The following is a 6,080-nucleotide window of genomic DNA, read 5'->3' as shown; positions in this document are numbered from 1 at the left end:
CGGAGAGTTCCCAAAGCAAGTGTTAGAGAAACATACTAAATCATGGAACTGCTCTGGAAGGTTTCCTGGTTTGCCTTCCTAGAATAAAAAGCCTACAACATTAATGCACTTAGAACAAAATGGTCCCCAAGATAGGATAGGCTCTGGAGACTCCTCAAACCCTCAGCTGGTGCAGGCCACATGAGTCACCGAGAAATGGTGTGCTTGGAGACTTTGCTTCTTGCACAGAGAGGGACACATGTACCCTGCTTGCCTCCCATACAGAGAGGTGTGGGGGTTATAGTGGCAGCTTGGACATTCTAACTGTCCAGATGCAATGGCAGAGACACACAGCCCGCTCTCAGGAGAACTGAGGTTATTCGGGGTTCTACCTGGAATAACTTTGGGATTTGGAGAAGGATTGGCATTCAGGTGATTCAGCCAAATATTTCTAGAGAAAATATCAAAATTAAGAATGAGGCAGGAGAAGAAGCGAAGCAAGAATCACTATAGTAAGGAGACACATTGGTTAGCAGCCTTGATTTGGAGAATGCTGTGGCTTCCTTATTAGATTGCCCACTCCACTCTCACCACCCTGTCTTCAAAAGAATGCTGGGAGACCAGAGATGATAAAAGGGCTGTGATTAAAGAGAAGGAAAGTAGGACCAGAGAAGGATGGCTGGAAAAGATGACAGAGTCTGAAAAAAAAGGGGGGCTATGGATTTATGGATTAGTATGCCAGACTCCAAGCCAATAAACATTACTATTTGCTGTGTTGTCAATGAGAACCTGGCGTGCTAGTTTAAGCTCTCTGGAAATTGAGTCCGAGCACCTTGAAGCAGGCGAGGTCCTGGCTTTGAGAGCACACTGGGCTACAAGGCCCTTCTAATACACCCAATGGAGTTTACCTAGGTGTGCCCTGGTGTGTTCCACTCAGAAGCGGATGAAGACACAACAGCAGGTGTGGCTTAGTGTTTTTCCTCATCACTATTGGAAGATCAGATCGAACACCAGTGGTCTTCAGGAATGCGAGGGGTTAGATGCAGTCCTGTTAATACAAAGGGGAGCGAAGGCATCAGGAGACACCCTCCTGTAGCCATGGAAAATCGGACTGCAGTTTTGCTGAGCTGTGTTTTTAAAGTGACAGCTTGCAAATGCTCCTAGATTTCTGCTTGGTTCAGACTAGAGAATTCTCTGCATATAAATCAAGCTTTGGCAGAGAAAGCAAATGAGTTGGAATGATTCTAAGTGAATTGCCCAAGTAACTTTTCCCAATTACAAATCAAAGGCCCACTTGGTTGGTGATGGTATGTTTTCTGTCTTTTCCGTGAGCTCATGAGCTCAGGGGGTTCTCGTCTCACTGTAAAAAAAAAAAAAGCCATCTTGGTGGGGGGTGGGTGTGCTTCCAAGCCAAACAGGGACAAAATGACACTCTCTCTGATGGAGACAGACAACAATGCTCTGAGCAGAGCAAGGTGGAGCCCAGGGCTCTCGGTCACAAAGAGCCAAGAGACTTCTACCTGGAGCGGGGCTGGTAACAGGTGAAGTTAATTAACAGGAGGTCTAAAGGTAAAAGAATAGAAGTTGTACTTCCATGGTCAGTACACAAAAACAATTAGTCGGCAAGTCTTTATTTAAAGATGATCTTTTAGAGGAAAAAATGACTAAATACCCTTTTAACAAGCAGAGCGTGCCTAAGAAAGACTGGCCATGGACTTCATGCCCTGACCTGAGATGCTTGGGCCACAATGACCGCTCCCACGATGAGAGACATAGAACAAAGAGGGGCTTAGCAGACCTGGAGAACAATGGTTCTCCAACTGTGGAAGGCCTGAAAAATCACCCCGGGCTTCGCCAAATATATATATGTATACAGTTAAATATATGCATATATAGTTAGATACATATATGTGTACACAGTTAAGTATATATACACATGTACAGTTAAATATATATGTGTACAGTTACATATATACGTGCACAGTTAAGCATATATATGTGTACCATTAAGTATATATATGCATATACGTATGTGTGTACAGCTAAGTATATATGTGTGTATATACAGTACATACACATATACAGTTAAGTACATACATGTATACAGTTCAGCATATGCACATATAGAGTTAAGCATATACAGCAAAAGCTAGAACCTGTCAGAGAAGAAAAACTGAAATATTTCCTACTAAAAGGAGCAATAGAAAAGTGGTAAGACTACACCCTGTCAAAGACAGAAAGTTTGTGAGACCTGGAAAAATGAGGCAGTCCTGTCGAGTTCTGGCTCTCACAGGTTTAACTGTCCATATGTATAACCAAAAACCAAACCCAGTGCTATTGAGTCGATTCCGACTCATAGCGACCCTATAGGACAGGGTAGAACTGCCCCACAGAGTTTCCAAGGAACGCCTGGAGGATTCGAACTGCCGACCCTTTGGTTAGCGCCTGTAGCACTTATCCACTACACCACCAGGGTTTCTGTCTATATGTATACAGTACCAAAAAAAACCAAACCCCATTGCCATCGACTCGATTCTGACTCACAGCGACCCTAAAGGACAGAGTAGAACTGCCCCCTAGAGTTGCCAAGGAGTGCCTGGTGGATTTGAACTGCTGTCCTTTTTGTTAGCAGCCATAGCTCTTAACCACTACACCACCAGGGTTTCCTGTATACAGTACAGTTAAGCATATATATAGTTATATATATATACATATAAAAAAAAATTTTTTTAATAGAGTGTGTATATATGTATATATATATATGCACATGCATATAGTTAAGTATATAGACACACATACAGTTAAGCATATATATATATATACGATTAAATATTATATGTATACATATATATTCACTGTCCTTGGGGGCAGACCTTGCCTCCCCCAACCCAAGCAAGAAGGTGTTTCCATGTTGCTGAGGTCAGCCCTCGGAGCCTAGCAGCTTTATACAACAGTTCCCTGACCACAAGCCCAGTCTCACGCCGTCTCTGGTCTTCCACCCATCCAGGCAAACCCTGGTGCAGCCCTCAGCCCTGACCAGCGTCAGCTGAGCGAGGAGCCACCAGGCCCAGTGTACTTGCAAAGCTAGCGTCCTTCCACTGATGTTTCTGAGCCAGATGGGCTGGCTGTTGAGCCTGGTGAATCTGGGTCACCCTGCCTTGGCGCTTCTAACAGGCATTCATCTCCAACACTAGAAAGACTGGGCACACATTGTGGAGCCAGACCCTCCTCCATGCCAAGCTCTGTGCCAAGTTCTTTGTTCCCATCATCTCATTAAACCCATAAGCAAGGCAATTAACCTCATTCTAGAGTTTAAGAGATGGACTTGGAGCAGTAAATTTTTCAAATAAAAATCAGTGATCAAATCTGTCAGCGTCAGCCTTGACACATGGCTTACTTTTTCAAAGGTCCAGAAATCAAAGCTGGTTTCACAAAGAATCTATGCATGCATGGGATCTGAGTGGGGGTTCTTGCCAGGGCCCATTTTCCCACTGAACTCACACAAGGTAAGAGCCAGAGTGACTTGTTTACCAACTGCAGCACATCAGAGCCATAAACACAGAGTCTCTTTATAGAGCCGTGGTTCCAGAAATGCCCAGCCCAACTCCCCACCCCAGCTGCTCAAAGGAAAGCTTCCAAATTAAGGTTTAAAAACAGCTGTTCTTCCAATCATTCAAGTAAGCGTCCCAAGCTGTTGTCAGCATGCTGTCCCTGAGACCCACATGGCACAGGGCTGTGGAAGCAAGCACAGCTGACTTCCTGGAGGTGGAGGCCTGCGAATTGTTTATTCCTCACCTCCCAGGGTTGTTTATGCCTCACTTCCCTGGAGGAGATGAATAGAGAGTTGAAAGAAAGGGCTTAGAAGCTTCTGTAGTTCAGTGGCATTGCCATGACGTCCAAGTGCCATGACTTCCTCTCCATGTTGACCAGTCCAGGACCACCCAGGTATCCTTGACCTTGCACGATCACAACCTGGCAGGGGGGTGGCGGAGCATGACTTACGTGTAGGAGACCCATGCTCCAACCCATGGTGTCTAAAGTTTGTCGGTTCTAACCCAGCAGGGTATAAAATTCTGAAATGGTTTCTCTCTCTGAAAAATAATTTTAACTACAATTTATCAAAATAAATTGTCGAGGTGGAATTCTGATGAAGGCCTGGAAATGACCGTGACACTGTTTGCTTAGTTTGGGATAAAACTTACAAAAGAAGAGCCAGGCCTTTCTGAAATTACTTCATAATCTCCTTTTCATTTCCCGTCAACATACCTGTGAGCCTGTTTTGTCTATGATGAGTGTTATTAAAACAAAACATAGAAACCATTTAGACAGATATTCCCCCTGTGAGTAGGGTTCTCGTCAATCCAAACTCAGATAAGTTAATAAGCAAGAAGCAGTCTCATTTGCCACATTAAAAATATTAAATACTGATATACACAGTGTTTGTTCACTGTATTTTATAAAAGTATCACTTTGTGAGTGTTTGGAAATTAAAAAAAAAAACTGAAAAGATTGTTCATCACAGATAGCTTGAAAAGCACTGTCCTCAAGGGATTTCTCCAGGCAGGGGTGGAAGTGTCCGTAGGAGCGTGTGTGTGCACATGGGTGTGAGAAAGAGTGTGCGTGAGTGTTCATGCATGTTTCTGAGTGTGTGTGTACTTGCATGTGTAACTAGGTAGCCAAAGATAAGGGAAAAGTGACAAATCTGCTCCTTTCAGCAATAAAAGCCTATTGTGTTGGATAATTATATATTACATTGTACTCATGGGAAACAATAATATTTATTTCCATTGAGGTCAAAATGAAAACTAACTCCCCCTTTCCCAAACTCTCTTTGCCCCTGGGCCAGTTAGCTCTGAATTAATGCTAACCAGGGCTATAACCCCAGGGCCAGTTTGCATCTGATCGACTTGACCTCATAAACTGCAAAAACCAACAGTCCCCCCTTCCCACCCCTTCCTTCCATTGTTATTTCATATGGGGGCTCAAGCGTCAACCCGTACTAGTAAAACGGACCTGACCAGAGGGCAGCGTGGTCCATACAGAACATCGCCACCTGGGGAAAGAGCATTATCCCACTCTCCTCTGAAGAAAGGGCAGCCAAGTCTTATTACGCAAGAGTCAGTTCTATTTCCTGTAGACTTTACCAGTCCTAGGTTTGTTCATCAAACTTCAGTTTTAATCTATGTCTTCCAAAATAGTGACTGGCATAGGGGTGTTTCCCCGCCAGTACAGTGCAGACCTGTCCATACATATGACCAGAGGAGACCCTTCCTGAAATTCAACGTCACTTGGAACAATGCCCATGGTGATGGGTGAGGGGTGGGAATAGCAGGTAATAACTGTGGGCCTGCAAACAATTATCTTTACACAGGGTGGACATTAGAGCTGGTGGGACCTTGAATCAACCTATGTCCCTCCCAGGCGTCTTACAGCAGACTGGGCCCATGGCCTGGAGAAACGTATCCCCAACGCAGATAAGGTAGCAACTCCTCTTTGTTAGCATTAGAAAGGGACTGGGGCAAGGAGAAGAGAAATAGCTTGTGATCTGTAAGTTTGTCCTCTCTGACTTGTAGACCACCAGCATAACTTTCTTACCCTCTCTTGACTTCTTTCTCAATTTCTTTCCCTTAAATGTGATTTCTGAAAAGCATTACCAGTTGTTAATTTATTGAACATCCACTGTGTACTGGCTTTTGAGTAAAAACATGTTCCCTTTGAATGAAAATTTCGCTGGCTCCTCCAGTTTTCTCCTGGAATGTTCTCACATGTTCCCCTCCCAGGGGACTAGCGCATAGCGGCCCAGCTGTGGGCTTTCTCTTGCAGATGAGCTTTGCAGGGAGCGCATCACACTGAAGCCTGGCTCCACGCCTGTGATGCGTCTTCAGTCTGTGTACAGAAGGTCAATGCCAACCTCAGCCTCAGCCTTCCTCTAGTTTAATCCTTGGGAGGCAGACAGCACAGCACTAAAGGATGATACATTGCAGTAAGTGGTAAAAAAAAAAAAAAAAAAGAAAGAAAGAAAAACCCAAACCCGTTGCCGTAGAGTCAGTTGTGACTCATAGCAACCCTACACAGGACAGAGTAGAACTGCCTCATAAGGT

This window comes from Loxodonta africana, chromosome 11 (genome assembly GCF_030014295.1).
Source record: "Loxodonta africana isolate mLoxAfr1 chromosome 11, mLoxAfr1.hap2, whole genome shotgun sequence".
NCBI classification, from domain to species: domain Eukaryota; kingdom Metazoa; phylum Chordata; class Mammalia; order Proboscidea; family Elephantidae; genus Loxodonta; species Loxodonta africana.
Note: the sequence above shows the minus strand (reverse complement) of the source record.